The sequence below is a fragment of the Benincasa hispida genome, chromosome 7 (assembly GCF_027475165.1).
Source record: "Benincasa hispida cultivar pf3 chromosome 7, pf3_genome.v1.1, whole genome shotgun sequence".
Lineage (NCBI taxonomy): Eukaryota > Viridiplantae > Streptophyta > Magnoliopsida > Cucurbitales > Cucurbitaceae > Benincasa > Benincasa hispida.
This window is the reverse complement of record NC_143484.1, coordinates 20,137,975-20,165,610: the sequence shown is the minus strand read 5'-3', so window position 1 is coordinate 20,165,610 and position 27,636 is coordinate 20,137,975. Positions and strand designations below refer to the sequence as shown.

Sequence of the window (27,636 nt, the reverse complement as noted above, 5' to 3'; positions counted from 1 at the left end):
ATTAATTTCCATTCACTTGAGATTAAATTAATGGAAAAAAATCCTGCAAATGAAGAAAACCTTGCAAAATCACTCTAAATCATGCAAACCAATCTAAACCATACAAAATCATGCACAACAAGTACAATAATCTCAAATCAATGGAAAATCATGAAAAATCAATAATTTAAACAAAAAAAGGTTTTAATCTTATAAAATTAATTATCATTCACTTTAGATTGAATTAGTGAAAAAAAAATCAAATACAATAAAAAATAATCTCAAACTCAAGGATTTTTCCTACAATTAAAGAGAATAAGGTATTAGTAGTGGGTAAGATATTAAAAAAAAAAGGAAAAGAAAAAAGAGAGAGAAGCCTAGTGGATATCCAATCTTAGTTTGAAACGGGTCATTTCTATCCGACTGGGTGCTGAACCAAAAAAAAAAGTGAGGGAAGGTGGAAAACCAGCGAGATACCCAATCCCCATCGACCCGGTAAGTGCCCGGTGTATGCGCCTTATGAAGCCCAACCGGGTTTCTTCACTTCAATTTTTTTTTTCTATTTTATAAACCGGCGGGATACCCGGTCCCCACCGCTTCATCAACCCGGTAAGGACTCGATGTATGTGTCATGAAGCCCAACCAGGCTTCTTCATTTCATTTTTTAATATCTTTTTGATTTTTTCTAATTAATTTCTTTATTTCACTAATCTCCATGTTTTCAATCTTATTGTTGTGCATAATAGAATGAGATTGTAATTAATTGGTGGTTGAGGTAGGTAATTTATTAGTAATTCTTTTTTTTTTATCTGTAATTGTAATCAAGGTAGATAATGGAATGAGATCACAATTAATTGGTTGGAAGGATAAAAAGTAATTAATCATAATAAGTTCTCCTTCATTTACATCATTTTCATAATCATGAGGTTCAAAAAAATAAGTTTTTTTTTTAAGTGTCATTTTTTCAAAAAATAAAGTGGGAGGGGTATTTTTGTCAATGTTCTCTTTGATGGCATTTGGGATAAGAAGTTGTCATTATAATCATAGTTATTATACTTGGGTTCTAATTGGATAAGGTTTGTGTTTGGATATAGATTATTTTAGTATGGATTAAAATAGTATATGTTTGAAGTGTAAACTATTTTAATTTGAGAAGGAAATGGCAAAGTACAAATATTTCTTGCTTCAAAGACTCCTTTTGTATATTATAAAAGTCAAGAAAAAAAGAGAAATATCTGCTCTACTCTCATCTCTCTCACTCTCGCGCAGACACCTTCGCCAGGCCCTAGCCGCCGCTCCCCCTCAGACACATTCGTCTACCGTCGGTCCGCCCACCTCGCCGCTCCAGCCACTCCAGCTCGCCGATCGTCATTCACGGCCGTCGCCGTCACGTCCGGTGGTGGGTTTTTCTTCTTCCGTCACGTCCGCTCCAGCCACTCTATCTCTCTCGTTTCTGTTCTAGCGCATCACTCTCGCCGCCGTCCCTGTCGCACGCCCGCGGCCGCCGGTTCAAGCAGTGGTTGGAGTTCGGGTGAGTTCTCTAATGTCCAGCTTCCGTTTGGCATAAATTTGTTACTCATAACGTGTTGATGATAGATTCAAGATTTAGGATTTGATTAATTTTAGTAAGTTCAAACGTGAGTTCTCTCTCGTTTCTGTAATTTTAGTAAGTATTAAGCCTCTAAAACCCCTAAAACCCCTTCTTGAATTCACTTATGTTAGATGAAATTTATGATTTGATTAAAAGTCAAAGTGAGTCGTTTAGTTTGTCTAGGAAACAAGGTCTCTGAGCTGTTTGGACATTGTTTAGTAGCTAATTTATGTTTGCTTTAGTGGATTTAGTGTGTAATTTGGTGGTTAAGGCTCTGAATTTGTAGGCCTTTTGTTGTTTGTTCATTCTTTATTACTTATCCACAAATTAAATTTGGAAGTTTGGCATTGGGATTGTCAACATGATTTGAAACTCTTAATGGCTTATGAATGTTGAATATTTCCTCAGGTGTTTTGTGTAATGTTTAAATCCTTAAGTTTTAGGTTGTGGATGTTCTGTGAACAAATATTAGAATCAAGTTTGATGTCTAACTTCGGGTTAATTAGGTAAGAAAGTTTGGTATTATTCCTTAGTTTAGTGCGAAATTTGGGGGAGAAATTACCAATCATCTTGCACTCCTTCATGTTTAGTTCAAGTAAGTTGCCTTTCCACTTTTTTTTTTTTTTTTTTTTTTTTTTTTTTTTTTTTAGTTATGATTATTTATTTAATTTTTTTTAGTAGTGTATCATGAGTTTTTGTTTGAATGGTTATATTGCAAAAGTTTAATATTCTTTAAGCTCTACGCATTTTTGTTTCAATAGTCTTTAATGGAGAAATATGGGAAGAGGGATCCTACAACCTTGTTCGAGAAAAAGGAAGGACAGAGATGATGTTGAAGAGGAATCTGCAGATGTTGGTATTCCAATGATTCTTTCAAATATGCACATGAAATCTAGAGTCATTTTTGACCCTTGCCTTTGTTGGAAAGGTAAGGGCCCCGTATATTGCATTTCATTTTTCTTGATACTCTCTAATATTTATTAATTTTTTGAGCTTGACCTTTAATCTTAGCTAGTAATTTATAAGTTTAAAATCAATTGCTCTTCTACTCGTATACAATAGTGCTTGTTTTTCTATTATTGTTTGGTATTCGAGTTTGTGGGTCAACTTTGATGATAACTCCTTCATTAGTTCTTATGAACACTACTTGAACTAATCCAATCATACAAATCTGAGAATACATATATGAACAAAAGCCTGGCATAGAAAAATTTAAGGTTATATTTTGTTTAAAATAGAGATCACAGAACTTCTATTCCTGTTCCTATGTGTGTTGTCAATATTCAAAGGAGTTTCTTCTTTTCGATCTTCTAAAGAGAAATTTCTATAATGGCTAAACTTGATCAATATTCGTTTTCATATAACTATGAAATGTACTTCTATTACAAGAAAGAAAAAGAAATAAGATAATCATCTCGTGAACTATATCAGGTCCATACTTGTATGGGTCCATTCTCCTCCTCCGCAAGAATTTAGCATGTTTTTCTTGATTCAAAATCTAATAGTTCTGAAGAAACATACGCATAACAATAATAGAAAACAAGCATTATTATATACGAGTAGAAGAATAATTGATTTTAAGCCCATAAATTACTAGCTAAGATTAAAGATTAAACTCAAAAAATTAATAAATATTAGAAAGTATCAAGAAAGATGAAATGCAACATACAGAGCTGTTACCTTCCAACCAAGGCAAGTGTCAAAGATGTCTTCTCAAGTACAAAACTGACTCTAGATTTTATATGCAAATTTGAAGGAACCATTGGAATACCAAGATATGGACTCAAAGCATCTGCAGATTCCTCTTTAACCTCACTAGTACTATGTCTCATCTCTGTCCTTCCTTTTCCTCGACTCGGCAAGTGTCAAAGATGTCTTTTCAAGTACAAAAATGACTCTAGATTTCATGTCTGGACTTGAAGGAAGAAACCATTGGAATACCAATATATACACTCAAAACACATCTGCAGATTCCTCTTCAACATCATCAGTACTATGTCCATCTTCTCTGTCCTTCCTTTTCCTCGAACAAGGAGTCGAGGAAAAGGAAGGACAAAGATGATGGAGATAGTACTGGTGAGGTTGAAGAGGAATCTGCAGATGTTTTGAGTTCATATCTTGGTATTCCAATGATTCGTTCCTTCAAGTTTGCACATAAAATCTAGAGTCATTTGTGTACTTGAGAAGACATCTTTGACACTTGTCGAGTCGAGGAAAAAGAAGACAAAGATGATGGAGATAGTACTAGTGAGGTTAAAGAGGAATCTGCATATGCTTTGAGTCCATATCTTGGTATTCCAATGGTTCCTTCAAATTTGCATATAAAATCTAGAGTCAGTTTTGTACTTGAGAAGACATCTTTGACACTTGCCTTGGTTAGAAGGTAACAGCTCTGTATGTTGCATTTCATCTTTCTAATATTTATTAAATTTTTGAGCTTGACCTTTAATCTTAACTAGTAGTTTATAGGTTTAAAATCAATTGCTCTTATACTCGTATATAATAGTGTTTGGTTTTCTATTATTGTTGTGTGTATGTTTCTTCAAAACTATAAGAATTTGAATCAAGAAAAACATGTTGAATTCTTGCGGAGGAGGAGAATGGATTTATACAAGTATAGACCTGATATAGTTCATGAGGTGAGTATCTTTTTTTTCTTTTTTGTAATAGAAGTAATTTTGTAGTTATATGAAAAGAAATATTGATCAAGTTTGCCATTAAAAAAATTTCTCTTTAGAAGATGAAAAAGAAGAAACTCCTTTAAATATTGACAACACACTTAGGAACATGAATATGATTTTTATGATCTCTCTTTTGAACAAAATATAATCTAGAACTTCTATGATCTCTCTTTTGAACAAAATATAATCTAGAATTTCTATGATTTCTCTTTTGAACAAAATATAATCTTACATTTTCTATGTGTCAGGCTCTTTATTCTCGAATTTGTATAGTTGGATTAGTTCAAGTAGTGTTCATAAGAATTAATGAAGGAGTTCTCATCAAAATTGGCCCACAGACTTGGATACCAGAATCTTAACTTTTTCTTGCTTAACAAAATATTAGTAGCCAGTTATGTGAATAAAACTAATTCCTTATGATGCTTTCGTTTAAATTTTTAACATATGATTATATTGCAGCATAATTGTTGCAAAAGCTTAGCACTAAAGCTAAAGGCAAACGTGGAAAACTATTGTAAGTGGTAAAAAAATCCTGTGATCTAATACCAACCTATCAATTGTTTGAAGATCTGTGAGCTATATATTACAACAATTAGATATAGCACTTCCCCTCCTAACAAAATGGATATAGAATTCCAAATATAAATAAATAAATAAGAAAGACATGCTTTTGAGTATAATAGTGATGTTGTAAAATTTGGTGGATTAACAAGGATAAGATGTGGTTAGTTCACAGGATTTCATATTTCTTAGCCAAGCTCTCGTATATCATGCGTAGACAAACTCTTAGCACTTGTGATATCCAAAAATTGCATGCAAGTCAGTGAACTGTTTTATTGAACTTCTTTTTTCTCTTTCATAACAAAAGTAGTCAAAATTTGTAGCAAGCCAGTGAAACTGCATGCAATTTACTTTTGTTATGGGTAAACTACGTGCAAGCCAGTGAAATACTCAAAAGTATGCATTTCTTATTTATTTATTTATATTTGGAATTCTATATCCATTTTTTTGGGATGGGAAGTGCTATATCTAATTGCTGTAATAGATCATGTATATAGATCTTTAGGTTGGGTCTTTTTTAACAAAAAAATGTATTGAATAGCCTACATTTGTGACTGCAATTCAAAATACTGAGAAATATCTAACATTGTCATTCATTATAAGGGCTTGTTGTTTGGATTGATTTTCAATTTGTTTATAAACTCTTTCTTTTTAACTTAAAAACACTTATTCAAACACTTTGAACATCAATTGAAACACGGCCAAAGTTTATGAATGATTTTTGTATAATTATTATTTGTCCTTTCAATACTTTGTTTCATTTCTAGAAAAGAACCGTGTTATCAATTTGTTTGGAGTTAAAAAGGGAATTCAATCCTTTAATTTATTGGTTGATGTTGTATGCATTAACTAGCTGTGAGTTATACCCAAGTTGGCTTTATATTTTAAGTTTAGGTTTGAGATTGGGTTTTTGTTGGATGTTCTTATTTTAAAATCTAGGCTTCCCTTGATACTTTTATCTCTTAGGTTTGAGATTGGTTTCAGTTGGATTCTTTTACTTCTAAATTTTAGGCTTCGTTTGATTAACAAATAGGCATTGTTTCATTAGGATTTAGTTTTTAGTGTTATGTTTTTAAAATTTATACTTGTATTCCTCATGGTTTGTAGAAAGAAAAATTTTTATAGATAGAAAAAACGTTAAAATATTTACAGAAATAACAAATAAAGCACCGATAGACTGATAGAAGTTTATCCGTGTCTATCAATTTCTAACATTAATAGACACAGGTAGACTTCAATTAGCTTCTATTAGCCTCTATGAAAGAAGATTAAAACTTTATTATTTTGTGTAAATGGTTTCCTTTATTTTTCTATTTTGAAAATCCACTTTGTAGAAATAGGTGCATTTGGTCCCTAAAATTTTAATTTGGCCAATTTAGTACCCCAAATAAAAAAAAAAGAAAAGGTGGTTTTAAGTATCATCCCTACACTAATACAAAAAACACACTTCATTATTTCTTAAATAATCTGACCATTGTAGGAAGAAAAGAATGGAGTGACAAGAAAAATGATTAAATAAATAGGGGTGTACAAATAATCTTGTGCCTCAAAAATTCAATCAACTCAACCTAATTTGTACATAAATGAAAATTTATGGGTTGAATTGGTTCATGAATTTATCTAAAATAATTCAAACTGACTCGAACCAACTTGAGTTTACGTGTGTATATATGTATATATCTACTTTTATTTAATTTCATGATTTTTTGGGATAATTTATTCCCCAACGTCTAAAAAATAATTTCTTAGCACTATTGAAATAAATTGAAATTGAATTATTAATCTTAATTCAATACATGAAAATAATTATATAAAATTTTTATATTTTACTAATTTTTAGTACACAAATTTTAATCAATGACCCAACTTAGGGTTCATTATTTAATAAATGTTATTTGGGTTGAAGATACTTCTAATATGAGGAAGTGCATTGGGTTTAAAAAAATCTTTAAATCCAACCAAACTTAACTCATGAACACCCCATTCAAAAAATAGTTAAATCAACTAGTTTTTAGAAGAATAGAAAGACACATTTTCCAACTTAAAATACAGAACATGTTGGGTTGGAAGTATCTTAATAGAATCTTAGGGGTGTTTGGCTCACCAACATGAGTTGAGTTGTTATAATATATATACCAACTCATTATTTGGCCTACAACTTTAAATGTTAGTGGAGTTGAGTTGGTATATTTTACCAACTCATTCTAACTCATTTCTTCCAATGTTTTCAATGGCTCTAACCATCGGCCACTGTCACACTCTGAGAACAAACTCCAAGCTCCAACAATCACCTTCGATGACATTTGTGACCAACTTGGGGCTCCGATAACCACCTCCGATGAAAATGGCAATAAAATTTGAACTCCGACAACCACCTTCGATGACAGCTCCGACGACCAACTCTGAGCTTCGACAACCTTTGCACGACCAACTCCGACAACTAATTCTAGCCTCCGACAACCACCTCCGATGACCTAACTCCGACGACCATTTGGCTTTGACAACAAACTCTGATGACCAACTCTGACAATCACCTCCGACTACAAACTCCAATGAAAATCACCTTCGATGATCACCTTTGAGTAAGCAACTTCGAGAACCAACTCGGGGATTTGACAACCACCTTCAACGGAAAATGCCGACAACCAACTCTAATACCACTTTCATGCGACTAACTTTAGGCTCCGACAGTCACCTTTGACTACAATCTTCAGTGAAAATCATATTCAATGATCAACTTCGACGACCACTTTCGCCCGACTAACTCCGAGATTTGAAAACCACCTTTGATGAAAAACTTCGACAACCAATGCCAATATATCTTCATGCAACCACTTCAGGCTCCGACAACCACCTCTGACTACAAACTCCAACAAAAATTATCTTTGATAATCAACTTCGACAATCACTTCTTACTACTATAAGACTGATATTCTTAAAGTATGTCGTAGGGTTGTTGATTATATAAAAAATATTCTTTTGTCTACATTAAGTGCAACATTTATACGTAAAAATTTGTAAAGAATATATTTATTTAATTGAATTCATATATCAAATGAGTGTTAAGAATATTTAGACGAAAAATATGTGACATATAACAAAAAAAAAAATCATAAAATTAAATTTTTTTTCTTGAAACATTTTCCAGCAAAAAATAGTGGAAAATAGAGATCTGTTTTTTGATGATTCTTCAAATTTAGAGGAAATGAAAGTAAAATTGTTGAAGAAATGTGGTGATATTTCATCGACTGTTACGATGATGAGGGATATTTAATTAAAAAAATTTATGACAGAGAAAATATACAACAACAATAGGAAAGAGAAGAAAAAGAAGAAGATAATGAAATTCATGGAGAAAAATTAGCTAGAATCAAAAGTTTTGATTTCGATTTGGTTTCTCATTTTATTTAAACATATTTCTATAAGAAAGGTAATGGGTTATTTATTATTCATTGCCCAAAAAGTAAGAAAAAAAAGATTTTAAAAATTAAAAGAAAAAATTGTAATTCATATTTAATTCAAACAAAGATGGGTAGAATTATTGAATAAAAACGTTTCAAAATAAAAATAGTAATCATAAAAGCATATTATTGAATGAAAAAGTTTCAAAAAACTTTATGTTCATCCCAAACACATGCACCCCCAAATAAAGACATGAACTCCACGATATATAAACTCTACAGACATATCTGCACCTCAAACAGCCCCTTAGGATTTTCTAAGACAAAATTCTAGATTGTTAAACAATGTATTTATATGTAAATAAACGACAATTACAGTGACACTTAATTTGGCGTATGATCACTTAGACTCTTCCTAAGTGTGAGACTCCCTCTCAATGAAAGTTAGACTCCACGTGTGAGATCCCTTCATCTTCAACGTACTTAGACTTCCTCTAAGCATAAGAGTATTAGACAACGATCACTTAGGCTTCCTCTATATGTGAGACTCCCTTCCAGATTGAATTTCTCTCTTTTTACACTTCAAATGAAGACGGCTTTACATGGAAAAATTTAGGCTCCTCTAAGTATGAGAATGTTAGGAACCCTCCTAACAAGAACGAAACTAAAAGATAGAGAAAAACTAAAGGACAATTCAATTATAGAAATATAGGAAAATGTATTGAAATATGCTATAAACTCACAAACTAACAAGATAAACCCTAGCCTTTCGAGATGGCTAGTCTCTCCCAAATTCCCAAATGGAAATTCCCACCAAATTCTTCACACTCTCCTACCACTCCCACTCCTATTTATAGCCATATTCACTAACTTCCTATCTAATTACTCTTATACCCTTACTAATACCAATACCAATATTTTCCTAAAAGTCCTACTATTTCTATACTAGGGGCCTTACAATACTTCGCCCTTCGAAGACACCTTGTCCTCAAGGTGGGCTTACAAAACACAATCATAAAATTGGACAATTTTTTTTTCCCCTCCAAAACATAACACTAGTAATCTACTCTTCAATCTTGAAAGAGGAATTCTTTTCTTCAACTTTGGAAAGCTATTTGATCCAATTAGTTCCCTTAACTTTAGCCCATAGCCCAGAATCATCCTTCTTTAGCCCATAGAGCAGCCCAAGACAAGAGGCTCCCTTTTTCCTCAGCTTTTGACATGCGCTAAGCCCCACAATTAGAAGAAATTGTTCCACTTCAGTAGCATAAAAAATTCTGCCCTAAATTACTTCTATAGCAAACAAGAATTGAGTTTCTTTCCCAATTCCCAGCCCACAATCCCAACCAAAATTAATGCTGCATTTTTCTCCAACTGCTGGCCCATCGCCTTCCAAAGAAATGCCTGCATAAAATGAAATGGGCCCAAAAGCCCTTGCTGGCTTGCAGAAAATATTGTGCTTCTCCTACCAGCACATTAACCCACACCTTTTCTTCAGCCTTGGAAGGATAATGGACTTCTCCTTGTACTCCAGCCCAGGTGAGAAAATTAATCTCTGCCCACGTGAAGTGTTAGGTGATGAGATCAGGTGTTAAAAGAAGTTGCAGCATTGTTCATCGCCGACAACCTTCCTCTGCACATTTCAGTAACTTCACCCTCTTCTTTTTCTTCATCCCCGACAACCTCCACCCTCGCTACTGTATCTACCATCCCCAACTTTTTTCGTCTTCAACGTCGTTCTTCCTTCTTCTGAAATTTGCCGTCTGATGCCAATGCTCCAATTGTTTGTTCATTCTTCTCCGCCTCATAGAAACTCGACTCCCACTTCTATAATTCGACGGAAGTTATTTGCTAATGTCTGGCCCACCATCTTCCTCTGCATTTCTTTTTTAACACAAAACTTAATATTTATCCCAAGGAAGATGATCGGCACCGAGCAACAACCATTACATAGTGTCGTTAGGGTTAAGTTAATCTCATGGGTGTTGTAATTCCATGTTGGGTCGGGTCTTGGATCAAATAACAACCTGGTTGAAAACCCATCTTTTAAATTTTTGACATTTCCTTCTTTGGTAGGAGAATGAGCCTCACCCAAGCTTTTTAATATTGGCCCATTATCGGAGAACCTAACAAGGCCCAACCCAAATGTAACCACCTTGCTTCCAGAATCTTCTTTCTCACCACAAAGTACGTGGCCCCAATTAACAAGTTGCAAATCTTTGGGCAAATTTCCAAGCCATTTATATTGGTCTTTAAATTTGAAATTCTATGGGCTAGGCCCATGATCCACATGTTGGTCCAGCCCCATCTAATGGGCTAGGCCCATGATCCACATGAAATTCTCATCAAGTCATAATGTAGTTCAAAAGATTTTTTTCTTTTACATTTGTTTAAGTGAAACTTCTTGAGAAACTTGCCATTGATTGGGTCGATTCTTAGTCCGTATTGATCAACAATCTTGTATGCTCCGTTTGTATAGACTTCTTTGATGACGTAGAGTCCATCCCATTTAGGTGTGAACTTATTTCCCGTATGTCTTGTCATGATAATAGGTCTTCTTACAGCGAGCACTAAATCTCCAACTTGAAAAGAGTTGAGGCTTTACGTGCTTATCAAAAGCTTTAGACATTCTCACTTGGTAACACTTCAGTGCTTGATGAGCTTCTAGTCATTTCTCGCCAGTGCTTCTAGTTCTTGGAGACGTAGCTTAGCATTGTCTTCTGTAGTATCAATCCTTCTTGTACCGTCATTCTTAGTGATGAAATTTCTCTTTCCAAGGGAAGGACAACCTCTACCCCGTAAATGCGAGAGTACGAAGTGACTCTTGAAGGGATACTATGAGTGGTGTGATAAGCCCACAATGCTTCATCGATCTTTTCCTGCCAATCTCTTTTTGACTTAGAGACAATTTTCTTAAGCAGGTTGCACAACGTCTTGTTGAATGTCTTTGCCAACCCATTCGCGGCGGCGTTATACATGGACGACTTGTACTGCTTGAATTTGAATTTTCTCACACAACTTGTCCATCAAGCTATTGGAGAGCTATCTCTCGTTATCTATCATGATTCGATGGGGGATACCGTACCAATAGATGATGTGAGTGCGCATAAAGTCCACCATATTCTCTTTCTTAGCTTCCCTTAAAGCGATAGCCCCAGCTCATCTTGAAAAGTAATCAGTGGCTGCGAGGATATAAAAATGCCCTGCTAATGACTTAGGTGTCATAGGGCTAACCAGATCGAGCCCCCATGCTTCAAAAAACCACGAGGCTATAGTCAGGTGCAAAGGCTTGGGCGATTGATGAATGAAATTCGCATGATATTGACAAGCTTCGCACTTCTTTGCGTATTCCATTGAATCCTGGATTATCCTCGGCCAGTAGTAACTCATCATTTTCAATTGGAACTGTAGCTTTGGTCCGGACTGATGCGCACCGCATATGCCTGAATGCGCTTTTTCTAAGCCTTCATTGGCTCCTCTTTTCCAAGGCATCGCAGAAAGAGTCCTTCAAGGGATCGACAGTACAAAACCCCTTTGTAGTAAATGAAATGCGTAAACCTCCTTCGAATCTCAGTTTTATGGCGAGGGTCGTCCGAAAGCCTTCCATGCTCAAGGTAATCTATAATGAGCTGCCGCCAGTCTTCCTCATCGATTAAGTAGACTGATATTGCATTCATTTCTTCACACGCGGTCTCGACCAGAGGTACAACCCACCTTTGACAAAGTGATACACTAAGAGATACATCATCCAGAACCATCAAGGCAGTAGCCAAGTTTGCTAAAGCGTCTGCCTTTTTATTTTCCATCCTCAAGACATGCTCCAATGTCACGCTTTCAAATTTTCCCATCAACTGTCGAGCATAAATGAAGTAAGGCTTCAAGTCGTCATGCTTCACATTGCAATGGTGTAAGAACTGATTGATTATCAACTTTGAGTCACCGAAAATCTCTTTGTAAGATACCCCAATCTCCAAAGCCATTTAGAGGCCGATTATCAAGGCTTGGTATTCGGTAGCGTTGTTCGAGCATAGTTCAGCAAGCGCGAAGCTATAAGGAAACATGTGCTTTTTTGGTGAAATGAGGACGATGCTTGCCCCCATACCACTTCTCCGGGCCGCACCATCGAAGAACATGACCCAAAGCCCCGTGATTTTCGTGAAGAGAATTTCATCGTCAGACAAGTCTTCACTTAACTTCCAATCTGATGGAACAAGGTGATCTACCAAGAAGTCGGCCAATACTTGCCCTTTAATTGCCTTGAGTGGAATATAAACGATGTCGTATTGCTGAAGCATGATTGCCCACTTGGCCAAATGCCCCGAGATGATTGGCCTAGATAGAACATACCTAATGGGGTAGGCTTTCACAATTAAACAGACTGTGAAGGCTTGCATGTAGTGTCTCAAGTTATTTGTAGCGAAGAAGAATACAAGGCACGTCTTCTCAATAGGAGAATAGTGTTGGATTGATATGGCAACCTTAGAGGGGGGAGGGGTGAATAGGGTTTAATTAAACTTTTTTTTTTTTCTAAATTAACCTAATTAAATTAATTAATACACTTCTTATAAATAATAAGAAAAATTCAATTTATGCAACAAATAAGATGACAAAAAGTGTGATAATTTAATTCTATCAAATTTTAGCAAATAAATAAGAACAAACTAAAACATACAATAAATTGCTTAAATTATTTGCAAAAATAAAAAGGAAAGAGTTAGAGAAGAAGACACTGTAATTTTTATAGTGGTTCGGTCAAACTCGACCTACTCCACTCTCCAAGCGCCTCTTAGGAAATTGAATAAAATCTTTCTGACTCTTTCCACGGATTAGAGCCCAACCGTTACACCACCACTCCTTTTACCAGTTTAAGAACAAACCTAATCCTCTCCATGGTTTAGGATCAAACCGTTACAAATGTTGGAATTTTTGAAGAACACAATACAACTCTCACTAAAGTGGATTTACAAGTTTAAGTACTCAACAAATTTATCCTCACAATACAATAACACTCTCTCAAGAATAAGATGAAAAGAAACAAATTGGGAGTTTAGAGAGAGCAACAATGGAAACTTTTGAGTTTTGGAGGATTATGAAATATAAAATTTGTTTGTACAAAATTTGGAGAGGAAGATGGTTTATATAGAGATGGAAAAATTTTTAGAAACCACAATTAATTTGGACCATTGGATTTTGGAAAAGAAAAATCAATAGTGGAGATTTTAAACTAAACTAGTCGTTAGATACAAACAAAATATAATATTAAATTCTTTTTCTTTTGAAATTCCTTTTCTTTTTAAAATTAATCCAAAAAATAAAAACATAACATGTGTAAAAAACTAGCGGTTAGACAAGCATAAATGATCGAGTTTGATTCTTTGGTACCCACACTTGTTTGGGTCCTAAATGGTTAGTATTGATAAACTTGGGAATCCATTTCATTTTTGCATAGACATTTAAGGCATTGGATTTAGACAAGTAACAAGAATAAGTTATATGTCCAAACTTGTCACATGAGAAACAAACAACATTATGCAAAGATTTATCTCTTACAACAAATTTATGCACTCTACTTTTCTTGGAGAAATTATTCCTTAGAGCATTGTGAAACTTTGCCCTTTGAGAAAAATTTCTTCTTGGAGAAGTAGTATGAGCATATTTCAATTTAAAACACTTAGGTCTAATATGGCCTTCAACACCACAATAATGACATATTGGCACAAAGTTAGATTTAACATGCTTAGACACAACCTTAGGCATATTATGAGATGCTTTAACAAAGATAGTTTTAGAACTTGAAGGAGTAGAACATTCATCAATATAGCCTAAACCTCTTTTATCACCAAAAGGCTTGCCTACTTCAATTATCTTGTCTAATCTTTGAGCACCTATTGTCAACTTTTTAATAGATTCTTTAGCCTTATCAAGTTCTTGCAAAGCACTAAATTCCTTTTCTTTGAGTAATTTAATCAAATTATCTTTTTCACATCTATCATGCTCAAGAAATTTAACTTTGAGAAGCAAGACATTTTTCTCATCACAATCAAAAGCATGCTTGTCACAAGAGATATTCATTTCATCAATATGCATAGCATCATGCTCATTCTCTTTTAAGCAAGCAATTTCTTCAAGTAAAGACTTATTTTTACTAGATAAAACATTGTATTTCTTTTTAAGAACAACATACTTAGAACTAAGTTTTTTTTAAATCATTTTGCATATTTTCAAAAGCTTCAAACAATTCATTATAAGAAAGAGGTTCTAGAGTTACCTCATCATTTTGTTCATCCTCTTTGTCACTATGAGCCTTGAAGCAAAAATTGGCCACTTCTTCATTATCACTCCCACTTTCGCTTTCATCGCTATTATCCCAAGTAGCTTTTATTGCTTTCTTCTTGGATTTCTTAGATGATTTAAGAAAAGGACAATCGGTTCTAATATGACCCGACTTCTTGCATTCATAGCATATTACTTCATCCTTTTTGCTCTTTTCACCTTTTGACTCTTTTTGGTTGGAGAGATGCTTCTTGATTTGCTTCTTTCTCTTGATGAAGTTCTTATACTTACGTGAAAGATAGGAAACATCATCTTCATCAAGGTCATCTTCATCTTGGGAGTCAACTTCTAAAGAGATGGTCTTTAAAGCTATACTCTTTTCTTTCTTTTCTTTTCCTCCTCCATGTTTTTCTTGATCTTTATCTCATGCATCAACAACGATCCTATGAGTTCATCACTGAAGAAAGATTCGAGATCCTTTGCCTCTTGAATGATGGTGACTTTAGGCTCCTATTGTTTAGGCAAAGACCACAATAGCTTCTTTATCTTCTCAAGATTTGAGTACTTTTTCCCAAATTCTTCTAAAGCATTGACAATGTTAGTAAATCTCATAAACATATCGGAAATAGTTTCATTTTTCATCAATTTTAAACATTTCATATTGATGAACTAACATGTCAATCTTTGTTTCTTTTACTTGACTAGTTCCTTCATGAGTAATTTCTAATTTATCTCATATCTCTTTAGCGGTTTTGCAAATAGACACTCTATTATACTCAACTTCATTCAAAGCACAAAATAAGCAATTATTAGCTTTGGCATTTAAAGAGCATGTTTTCTTTTCATTTATTGACCATTCTTCCTTAGGTTTTATAGTGCTAACACCATCAACATCTTTTGTTGGAATTTTAAAACCGTTCTCAACAATATCCCATAAATCATAATCAATAGAAAGCAAGAAAAATCTCAATCTATTTTTCCAATAACTATAATTAGTATCATTAAAGAAAGGAGGCTTTGTAATAGATTGACTATTGGTAAAAGGGATAAAACCTAAAGTTGCCATAACTAAAAAACAATTAAGTTTATCAAGAAATAAATATTTCAAGAAGAGCAACCCACTCTGGTACCAATTTGTTGGATCGATATGGCAACCCTAGAGGGGGTGAATGAGGTTTAATTAAACTTTTTATAAATAATAAGAAAAATTCAATTTGTGCAACAAATAAGATGACAAAAAGTGTGATAAGTTAATTATATCAAATTTTAGCAAATAAATAAAAACAAACTAAAACATACAATAAATTGCTTAAATTATTTGCAAAAATAAAAAGGAAAGAGTTAGAGAAGAAGACACCATAATTTTTATAATGTTTGGTCAAACTCGACCTACTCTATTCTTCAAGTGCCTATTGGGAATTTGAATAAAATCTTTCCAACTCTTTCCACGGATTAGAGCCCAACTGTTACACCACTGCTTCTTTTACGGGTTCAAGAGCAAACCTGAACCTTTCCACGGTTTAGGATCAAACTGTTACAAATGTTGGAATTTATAAAGAACACAATACAACTCTCACTAGAGTGGATTTACAAGTTTAAGCACTCAACAAATTTATTCTCACAATACTACACTCTCTCAAGAATAAGATGAAAAGAAAAAAATTGGGAGCTTAGAGAGAGCAACAATAGAAACTTTTGAGTTTTAAAGGATTATGAAATGTAAAATTTGTTTGAACAAAATTTGGAGAGGAAGATGATTTATATGGAAATGGAAAAATTTTTAGAAACCACAATTAATTTGGACCATTGGATTTTGGAAAAGAAAAATCAATGGTGGAGATTTTAAACTAAACTAGTCGTTAGATACAAACAAAATATAATATTAAATTCTTTTTCTTTTGAAATTCATTTTCTTTTTAAAATTAATCCAAAAAATAAAAACATACCATGTATCAAAAACTAGCCGTTAGACACAAACATAAAATAATATTAAATTCATTTTTTTTAATTCATTTTTTTAAAAGTCAATCCAAAAATAAAAGAACATACTATGTGTAAAAAACTAGCCGTTAGACACAAACATAAAATAATATTAAATTTATTTTCCTTTTAAATTTCTTTTAAATTTTATTTTTTTAAATCAATCTAAAAATCAAAAGTTCATCATATGTTAATCTCTTAATGATCCACCATTCAACCAATATGCTGCCACATGCCTACATGCAAATGGTCTGGTTATGTCACGTCATCTACCACGGTATTTTCTCTATAGACTTGTTTCGGTCATAACGTCTTCGTTTTAGCTCCGATTTGAGTGATTCAAGAGGTGTTGAAGTTGTTGTTCCGAGCTCTACGCTATGGACATATTAAAACACTAAAACTTTCAGTAATTAAAAATTGAGTTTGTTATCATCAAAACATTGATTAATTAATTAATTAAAATTAATTAATTTGAGATTAAGGGCAAAAAAGCCAATAAATAGTTGATCTCAGCCCCGTTTAAGGTTTTGCTTAGGTAATAGAGAGCACGTTCTTTTCCCTTCTCTCCTTTTTATGCCAACAATGCCCACAACGATCTTTCTTGAGCTGCGATGTACAATATCAATGGCTTGCCCGCTATTGGGGATCCTAAGACAGGAGGACTGAGTAATTACCTCTTTATGCTATCAAAGGCATTTGGACAGACCTCATCCCATTCTAATTTTTCTCCCTTTCTCATCAGACTATGAGAGGGTTGACATCGCTCCACCAAGTTGGAAATAAACCTCCGGATGTAGGTCAGGCGTCCTTGTAGACTTATTAACTCATGTAGATTCCTTGGCCTTGGCATCTTCTGGATGGCATCGATCTTGGATTGATCTATCTCTATCTCTCGATGTCTAAATGCCTCTGGCTTGTGGACTTCCTACTTTGTTATTAACGTGAGAGGTGTGACGAAAATCTCCTTTAGGATTTCTATATTGCCGACCTGCAAAACTTTTGAGCATTTCGTAAAAGGTGACTCCCCCTTCTTCCGTCTCGACAAAGGGACATAACATAGAATTGGAGGTCCTGAGGTCGTTTCATCCCTCACCACAAGTGTTAATCCAACACTGGCAGAGGTCTCACTCCCTTTTAGGCTAGAGGCGTGTGTTCGCTACTTGTTTCCTTCCTAGTACCAACTGGTGACCTTGATCGAGATCTACCTGTTTTCTTTTCTAGCGAGGTCTCTGCGGGCATTGATTCACCGAAATTCTCATTCTTTAAGTAAAACTTTGCATCTGTAAAGTGAGACTCGGGCACCGAAAATGGATTAGAGTCAGCTTCAACCTTCTTAATCCCATCCTAGCAGAACTTGAAACATTGATGCATCGTGGACGTAATCACACCATTCCTATGAATCCAAGGGCACCTCAGTAGTAGCCTATAGGTGGTCTTTGAGTCTATAACGTGAAACAATGCATTGGCCTTCAAGTCGTTGATGAGGAGCTCTAAGTGTATCATGCCTATCGCCTTTTGGCTGCCTTGATTGAACCCTTGAATCACCAACTTGTTGTTTGAAAACTCTTCCATGGGGATGCTTAATGGTTTCATAGTTGCTTTAGGCATTATATTGACCGTGGATCCATTATCGATGAGAATCCGACGACTTTTTGTTCCCGAATATATCCGAAGACATACAAAAACCTATTGTGCAACCTGGATCCTAACACCAGATCTTCATCTGAAAACCCTATGGATGTACAACACAAGGCATACGGACATGTTGCAGAGGTCGGTGCACCGGACATGTTGGATTCCAATAATGCCTCAATGAGCGTCACCTTAGCTTCTTGTGGGAGTGAAAGCAGGTCATCTATGCTGAATGATGATAAGCCCTTTGATTCTTCTATCGATTTCAATGGGCTTGGAAGGGTATCTTCTTCTTCGGTGGTGCTAACAGCATGACCTGTAGCAACTTCTGGCGTTTCTCCTGAATCCCAATCACAGAAGTTCTCTGAGAGGAAATCTGCCAATGTCACCTGTTGCTTGGGACGAGGAACATCTTCATCTCTCTCGTCAATAGCCTTGGGCTTCTCGACCTTTTTTCTACCCTTCCTTTTTGTGTCTTGCTCCTACTACTCCTTAAGAGTTAGGTGACGTCATTTACCTCATTCGTCTTTATTTTTCGTCTTCTTCTCTTTCCCTTTCAAGGAAAACTTCAACAAGGTCGTATTAACGACCATTGATTCCTTCGTGGCGCCTTTCACAATCTTCTTGGCGCCGTTTACTTTCTTCTTGTCCTTCTTTGACTCAGGGATCAGGAAATCCTTCGCTCCCCTGTTGGCAATGCTTAGCTTCGTGTCGTGAGCGTGAGTCGCCAGTTCTTCAAAGGTATGGGGCTTTATTCTCTACTCTATAGAGAAGTTCCTAGTGCATATCCTGAGTGCACATTTCCACAACAGAAAGTTCGGTGAGTCGGTCTTTGCAGTCCAGACTCAGAGCCCTCTATCGGTTGATGTAGTCAATGATTGACTCCCCTTTCCATTGCTTGGCATTTTTCAGCTCCATCATGCTGACGATGCGTCTAGTGCTGTAGAAGCAATTCAAGAATTCCCTTTCAAGTTGCTCCCAACTGTCGATCACCTCAGGCTCTAGGTTCGTGTACCAGTTAAAAGCGTTTCCTATAAGGGTTTTGACGAACTGCTTGACTAGCAGATGACCCCTCGTTCCTAAATTCTCACATGTTTCTACGAAGTGGGCAATGTGTTGCTTTGGGTTGCCCTTTTCGTCAAACTGCTAGAACTTTTGATACCCCGCAGGAAGTTGTCGATCCTCTGGGTATGTGGCTTGGAATACATGAAGGAATTCTTAGTCGAGCCTCCATATTGGGCCCTTATAGAGGTCATGATCATGTCTTGCAACTGTTGGATCGACAGAGAGGCCACCGAAGCTGATTGTTGCAACTGATTTTCTTACAACACGGTATTCCCTTTGTCAATTGTTTTGACCATAGGTGCTTGGCTTGATTCAGCAGCCTCTTGAGATTGCATCTGTTCTCTCAGGGTGGCGATCTCATGGTCTCGCTCCTCGACGACTTTCATCAAAAAGTTGATCTTCCTTTGCATTTCTACCATGGCCGCTTCAGCCGTTACATCTGCCATCATGGCGAAAATCACATCTGGATGCAAATCCCTTTTCGACTTGCTGGAGGCAGAAGTAAAGTTGTCAAACAAGGGGTTTTCCTTGATGACAGGGGACTTCATCATTTGCTTCAGGATGTTATGCGCGATGAAGGAGCTTTGCTCTTGCTCTTGCGTAGCTTCCCTTGAGCGACTGCGAGTGACAGGTCCCGTGTAAATGCTGCTTATGGTGGGAGCTCTAGATGCAATCTTCTTTGGTGCCATTGTCTTTTTTAGATGCTGAGAGAGATGAGAGGCAGAGTTGTCCCATCAGACATGCCAATTTGTTCACACGAGGTTTCTGGAGAAACATATTTCGTAGAGTTAAACTTGAGTTAGTGTGATGTTGGTGTAGATTTGATGCGATGTAGTCCGATCTCTAGTACTTAATCCTCTAATTCCTTATCGGTTGAATGGATGTGTTTGACTTGAAGAAGAAAAGCATCGAACGTTCTTAATGTTGAAGTCTTAGAAGAGTCTTTGTGTCTTTAAAGGTCTTCTGTCTTCCAGGAGTGCAGCTTCAGGAGTCTTCAGTTTGTTGATGAATTCTCTCTGGGCTCTCTGAACGTAGAATTTCTAACCTCCTAAAGTGAGAAAAGTTCCTCTATTTATAGGACTCTCTGATGGGCTTCATGGGCTTGGGCCTGGTTAGCTCATAGGCTTGGTTGAACCATGGATCTGGCCTTTGGACCTAAATAATTGGATTTAGGTCTACTTTGCTATTTAGGCTCAAATTAAGCTCATTTTTGGGCATATTTGGACCAAAGTCCGAATTATAATGTGAAATATGGCAAAATTAATTTTACTTGATCCAACGCTTGTGACGAAAACACATGACATCATCAAAATTTGTCTTCAACTTCAATTTGGGTCACATGCAACTCTTAATTGGTCCCAAATTTGATGATTTTGTAACTTTGTCATTAATTTAGTAAATGACATGGGGATTCCTTTATTGTTTTAACTTTTAACCAATTTTTGTTGCTTAAAATTTGAAATATATATATGTTACTTGTACATCATGTCTATAAGAAAAGTAAAATAAAATAAAAGAAATATAAAAAGTAGATTGTAAATTTTGTATTCAATCAATATGAAGGAGGTTCAACGATCCATTTCTACTCCAATGTTTCACAGATCATACGTACACAACTCATGGACACCAGTTGATAGTGTGAAACTGTACCACAAAATTAAAATAAAAAATAGCCATTAGCACCCCAACCCAACAAATAATTGAAAAATAAAAATTTTAAACAACAAATATCTTTTAAGAAAATATAATGTCTCTTTGGGAGGTTGGAATGTAATCAGAATTATTACAAATCAGTATTACAATAAAATGTTAAAATCGATGTTTGAATGGGATCAAAAGCATGAAAATGGTGGGAAAGAGTGTTAGGTTGGGGAATGTAATAGGGATAACAAACCAAGCCTAAAGCCATCAATCCAAACATGAGCTTATAATTACAACCCATTACATTCCAGCCTCCCAAACAGGTCTATATAGAATGGTAGAATTTACCTGATATCATGTCATCCGTACATGTATTAATTTTCTTATGATCCGTCGCACTAACCTATAAACGTACAAGAAGCTCTCATGTTTCAAATTTTACTTTGAATATACTTCAAGACAAAGAGGAAACAAGAATCATATAATATAACATACCACAAAAACGAGATTCTTATCATCACTAGTAGCAGAAACATAGTTCTCCATGTCAACCACTTTTCCAAACCATTAGAGACACCTGCAGTCCAATATTTCAAGTGTTCTTCCATATTAGTAAATCATTTGCATTAGAATAGAGCTCATGAAAGTATAATACTTGCCTATAATACGAGAGTTTCTGGGCAAATGTTGAGACAATGGTTCGTTGAGGACACGAAAAAGTACTTCGTTTGTATCTTCAGCACGAATGCATCTCTTCTTGAGTAAGTCCACTGCAAGCATTGAACAAATCAAATGGTTAACCAATCATTATTACTTGTAAATAGACGAACGAGATGCTACTTACATATCAGTCCACAAAAGCGATTATATGTTCTTGGAATACGAGCATGTGGCTTGATTTCGAATAGTACTCCATCGTCAATTTTGACATAAACAGCCCCTACTTTTCCAGCTTTATTAACTCGGCTGTCAAAAATGTCAAGGAGTGGCTGGACATTTCAAACAATTATCACTGTAATCAACATTTACATTAAAAAATAAAAATAATAATACACAACCTAGAATATCAAAGCTCCCAGAGAAGCTTTATGATAATCTTGAAAGGAGATGTGTTATATAATTGCTACATAAATACTTTTTCATGAAAGCTGCTTCATTCTTTATAGGAAAAAAAAAAAAAAACTTTAGAGAACAACACAGGGAAGAGAAAAGCCAAACAGGACTCTGCACTTCACTTCCTTTCATCATTGGCTTGTAGCATTGAAATGGGAAACACAACACAACTAATATGTTTTGGGTTGACGAAGAGAGAACCCAAGAAAAGCCATACCTGCCGGCGAACGGTCTTGACAACAACTAAGGGAGGAGGCGCGTGGCGGTGATCGGATGGATCGGAGAGGACGGAGATGGTGGTCCGAAAGGTGAGGAGGACTGACGGCGCTATTATAAAATTATAATAAAAAGTCAAACCCACCATTTTCCCTTTTCTTTCGGTCCAATTTCCCCGGTTTCTCCAACTTCATACTGATTTTCTTTCAATATTCTAAATTTTGGAAGTTTTTATGAAAATATATTATTTTTAAATTATTTATAAAAATATTATACCAAAATCATCCAAACTCGCATCATCTGATTTAGAGGGAGACCTTGTGAGTATAGTAGTGTGAAGAAGATGTAGCTAGAAGCGGCACCAAGGAGGATGTAGTTCGTGGGTTGTCGTCACCGGTGTTGGCTGGATCTCCATCGTCGTGGGCTTCTTTCAGTGTTGGGTCATCGTCGTGGGTGTCTCCTGTTGATTTTCATCGGCGCGTGAATGTTCTCGAGGTGTTTCCATGGGTTGTCGTCACCGGTTTTGCTTAGATCTCTGTCGTCGTGTGCTTCTTCCGGTGGTGGGTCATCGTCGTGGGTGTTTTTTGGTTGATTTCCGTCGGTGGGTGGGCATTCTCGGGGTGTTCTGCGCCGACGCGTGGGTTCTCCGTTGTTCTTCATGGGGATTCTTCGTTGGTGCGTACTTTAAATGGCATGTTCTTTAAGTGGGGTTTCGGTCCAGCTAGTTCCGGTTGTAGAGGTGGGTTGCCGGCATCGTGGTTAGCTCATCGTTTATCAAATTTTCTGTCTCAACTCTGTTCGCAAAGGTTTGGTGCTCGCCGACGTTCCAATCTTCGAGCTCCAGTTCAGATCTCTTCAAGTTTGTGGGTTGTTTAAGTTGTTTGCTTGGAAAGGTATAATTTTATTTTCATATGAATTTTCAATTTAGTAATTTGAAGTTACTTAATCCATTTTACTTTTATTTTAATGATTAAGCTTATTGAAAATTTGAAATGTTGGAATTAAATTAGTTAGAAGAATATATACTTGGTTGGTAGTCTTGAAATTTGTTGATTATTGATTGGTGTGGTTCAAGTGTTATTTCATTAATTTTATGTTTTGTTCCAATGATTAAGCTTCTTTAAATTTGTTGATGTTGGAATGAAATTAATTGAAAAATATGTACTCGGTTGATAGTCTTGCTTAGTGTGGTTCAAGTATATATCAAAATCCTTTTCTTTCAATTATATATAAATTAATTTGGTCTTGCATGGATGATTAAGTTTGATTGGAGTGGTTCAAGTGTTATTTCATTCATTTTATGTTTTGTTCCAATGATTAAGCTTCTTGAAATTTGTTAATGTTTGAATGAAATTAATTAAAAAGACATGTACTTGGCTGATAATCTTGCTTGGTGTGGTTCAAGTGTATATCAGAACCAATTTGTTAATGTTTTAGGTCTTATTGTTGATTATGATTAAATTTACAAGCTTATGCTTATGTAATTTTCCCTTGTTATTGATTTTATTTTTTGTAGATTAAGTTGCATATTTTATAACCATGGATAAGTCATGGATGAAAATGAATAGAATTTCAGCTGAGTTAGTTTAGGGGTCGAGATGTTTATTAACAATTGTCTACAACATTCAAATATACCGAATGTCATGAGTTGTCTATGTTTGAAGTGTGTGAATGCAAAAACTCTAAATGTGAACAGAATAAGAGATCACTTATTTTTTAATGGTATAGATCAAAGTTATTAGACATGGATTTTTCACGATGAATCATTATCGATTAAGAGAAACAATGAAAATGTGTCTACTAGTGAAAGAGACAAAGTTGATGAGGATGATGTTGATGTTGATGACACAATTGGGATGTTTGAGGCTGCATACAATAACTATTTTAATGAAAAATCCGATAATTTTGAAGAATTATTAGATGATGCGAAGAAACCATTGTATCCAAATTGCAAAACTTTTTCCAAAATATCTACATTGGTAAAGTTATATAATTTGAAAGCTAAATTTGGATGGAGCGATAAACGTTTTACTAAGTAGTTGGAATTAATTCATGACATATTGTCCAGTCCTAATGAAATTCCAACTTCTACTTATGAAGCAAAAAAGATGTTGGGTACTCTTGGAATGAAGTAGAGAAGATTCATGCATGTAGCAACGATTGTTACTTGTTTAGAATAGAACTCTCTAATGCAAATATATGCCCCATTTGTGGTATGTCAAGATGAAAGCTTCAAAAAAATTTAAAGGAAAGGGCTAAGAATATCCCAACAAAATTCATGTGGTATTTCTCCCCAATTCCAAGATTTGAAAGAATGTCTTGAAGTAAAGAAACAACAAGTTTATTGATGTGGCATGCTAAAAAATAAAAAAGAAATAGATGGTTTATTAAAACATCCCAAAGATGCCCTATCGTGGAAAAAAATAGACAATTTGTGGCCAGAGTTTGGGTCAGAAGCTAGAAATCTTCATCTTGCTTTTTCGACAGATGGGGTAAATGCACATGGAGATCTTAGTAGTAGATATAGTTGTTGACCAGTGACGTTAGTAACGTATAATGTACCTCCATGGTTGTGCATGAAGTGAAAATTTTTTATGTTAACTGCACTGATATCTAGTCCTAAACAACCGGGAAATGACATAGATGCTTATTTAGCTCTGTTAGTAGTTGATTTGAAAATTTTTTGGAAAGATGGGGTAGAATGTTAAGTTGCATATGAAGAACAATGTTTGATGCTTAAAGCTATTTTATTATTGACCATTAATGATTTTTCTATGTAAGGTAACTTGTTTGGTTGTATGGTTAAAGGATATCATGCATGTCCAATTTGTGGAGAGAAAACTTCATCTACTTATTTACCAAAAGGGAAGAAGATGACATATCTCGGGTATCGTAAGTTTCTACAACGCCATCATCCATATAGGAAACAAAAGAAAGCTTTTAATGGTGCACAAGAATTAGAATTTTCTCCAGAACCATTAAGAGGAGAAGAAATTCTTGTAGAAATAAGTAAGTATCTTTCATTTGGTAAGAAAACTATCAAGGAAAAGAACAGTGGTGATAGCCCTTCAACTTATTGGAAGAAAAAATCTATTCTTTTTTAGTTAGAATACTGGAAGTATCTTGACGTGCGACATTGTTTAGACGTGATGCACATTGAAAAAAATGTGTGCAAATCTTATTGGCACATTGCTTGATATTCTTGGTAAAACGAAGGATGGAATAAAAACTCGATTAGATTTGGTGGAACTGAACATTAGATCAGAGTTAGCCCCTCAAGTAGGAGAGAAAAAAGTCTTTGTACCTCTCGCATGTTATACATTAACATGAGCTGAGAAATTGAGCTCTCGTAAGATACTATCAGAAATTAAAGTACCTGAAGGCTATTCATTGAACATTCAAAGTTTAGTGTCGCTCACAGATTTGAAACTTTACAGACTTAAGTTGCATGACCATCACGTTCTTATGCAACAATTATTACTTGTAGCCATTCGTGATATTTTACCAAAACATGTAAGACTTGCAATTACTCGCCTATGCTTCTTCTTTAATACTATTTGTTTCAAGGCGATCAATTCATCTCAGTTAAAGGATATGCAAAAGGATATAGTTGTCACTCTATGCCTCTTAGAGAAGTATTTTCCACCATCATTCTTCACAATAATGGTACACCTTGTAGTGCATCTCGTAAGAGAAGTTGAGTTTTGTAGACCTGTTTATTTGAGGTGCATGTATCCTTTTGAACAATACATGAAAGTGTTGAAAACTTATGTATGAAATAGAAATCGACCAGAAGGATGTGTTGGAGAAAATTGTATTGTCGAAGAGACTATAGAGTTTTGTTATGAATTTGTATTTGGTGTTAATTCTATTGGGCTAAACTCATCAACAAAGAAAGCGAAATCAAACATTGATAGAGCATTGTCAGCTGCTTCTTTTATCAGACCGAGTAAAGATGAGTTGGATCAAGCTCATCTTTATGTCATTCAAAATGTAAATGATGTGCTTCCTTACGTCAACTATGTAGATCTCCATCTTATTCTCATTTTAGGTTACTTTAGTATTCAATAATCTACTAACTTTGTCATTTATAATAGGCAACATATGGATATTTTGTCTAAGCTCAATTTTAGTAAAAATAAAAGTAGAAAGTGGCTTCAAGAAGAGCATAATCGTACATTCAGCCGGTGGTTGTTTACACAAGTAATCTTTAGAGGCCTACTATTTGATGTATAATTAAATGTTAACTACTAAATTATTATAAAATATATCGTAGGTTGCACTAGCTCTCGACCTTCCCAAAAATTCCATATCGCCTTCTTTAAGATGGATAGCTAATGGACCTTGTCCAACTGTGGCAAAATATACTGGTTACATGGTCAATGGTTACTACTATCACACAAAGAATCACGATGATTTTAGGAGGGTTCAAAATAGTGGAGTTAGTATAACGGCTACCACAATGCAAGTCTCTAGTGCTAAGGATAAAAGCCCCATCATGTCAGATATGACCTTTTATGGTGTAATACAAGAAATATGGGAGCTTGGCTATCATGGACTATCATTTATTTTATTCAAATGTAATTGGGTTGAGAATAGAGCTGGAGTCAAAACAAACGAGTTTGGGTTTACTATTATGGACCTCAATCGTATTGGACATAAATCAGACCCATTTATTTTAGCCTCTCAAGCAAAACAAGTCTTCTATGTAAAGTCCTCGCAAATTCGGGTTGGTAAATTGTTTTAACATCTCCATAATGAACAATTAAAGATGGTTTTTATGAAGATGAAATAGGAGATATGCTACAAGAATGTGGTTATGGAGGTACGCAAAGAATGCCCAATGTTGATACATCTATTGAGATTGATTATACAACATCCACATATATTAGAAATGATTGTGAGGGAAGATGAATTGATAAATAATGTATTAAACATGGTATGCCATTTACTATGGTTATATGTATTTAATATTAAAATTATATGTTTTTTGTGTGAGTAATGCTTTTTTTTTTTTTTTTTTGTGCAAATTGACATGGAAAATTCAGCAAGAAGTTGATCCCACCAAAAATAGCAGAATAAGTATTCCATATGGCCCAACTATAATGTCTGAGTTGGCACAAATAAGAAAATCTGGGCAACGGTTGGCCATTGATTATAATGATCATGGACAACCGATTGGATTTGGAGCAAAGAAGATGCAAAGTTATATAGATGTTTGTGTTCGACAACAAATACCTATAACGTATAATTCTTGGAAAAAAGTTCCAAACCATTTAAAAGATGAACTTTTTGATTGTGTAGCGGTATGATTTCTAAAACTTTAATTCATGTGCATAATAGTTTATTAGTTTATTGTTTACTACTTTTTTCATTGGGCAGATGTCGTTCGATGTGGACTCTAAGTCCAAACATGGTATACTCATGTGAATCCCGAATCCCAATTTTACACTTAAGTGTGTTTTCTTATTTAAATTGTCTTAATTTTCCACTTAATTGTGTG

General features: G+C 35.0%; 2 long non-coding RNA genes across 4 annotated transcripts; one reads left to right on the top strand and one right to left on the bottom strand.

The window, feature by feature from the left end:
* The first annotated feature begins 1,154 nt into the window (after window positions 1–1,154).
* On the top strand, window positions 1,155–27,429 carry LOC120081658 (uncharacterized). 3 transcript variants are annotated; one of them, XR_016530815.1, is made up of 3 exons: window positions 1,155–1,510; window positions 2,332–23,026; window positions 27,182–27,429. It is a non-coding gene; the product is annotated as an uncharacterized LOC120081658 (long non-coding RNA). The 3 variants fall into 3 exon arrangements; XR_016530816.1 differs by lacking the exon at window positions 27,182–27,429 and having other exon boundaries at window positions 2,332–22,225; window positions 22,443–23,197; XR_016530817.1 differs by lacking the exon at window positions 27,182–27,429 and having other exon boundaries at window positions 1,182–1,510; window positions 2,332–2,498; window positions 4,711–5,583.
* Window positions 21,081–21,788, bottom strand: LOC150035009 (uncharacterized). The gene is made up of 4 exons (XR_016530814.1): window positions 21,649–21,788; window positions 21,464–21,574; window positions 21,300–21,381; window positions 21,081–21,207 (listed from the first exon to the last, which is right to left on the bottom strand). It is a non-coding gene; the product is annotated as an uncharacterized LOC150035009 (long non-coding RNA).
* Window positions 27,430–27,636: the final 207 nt, after the last annotated feature.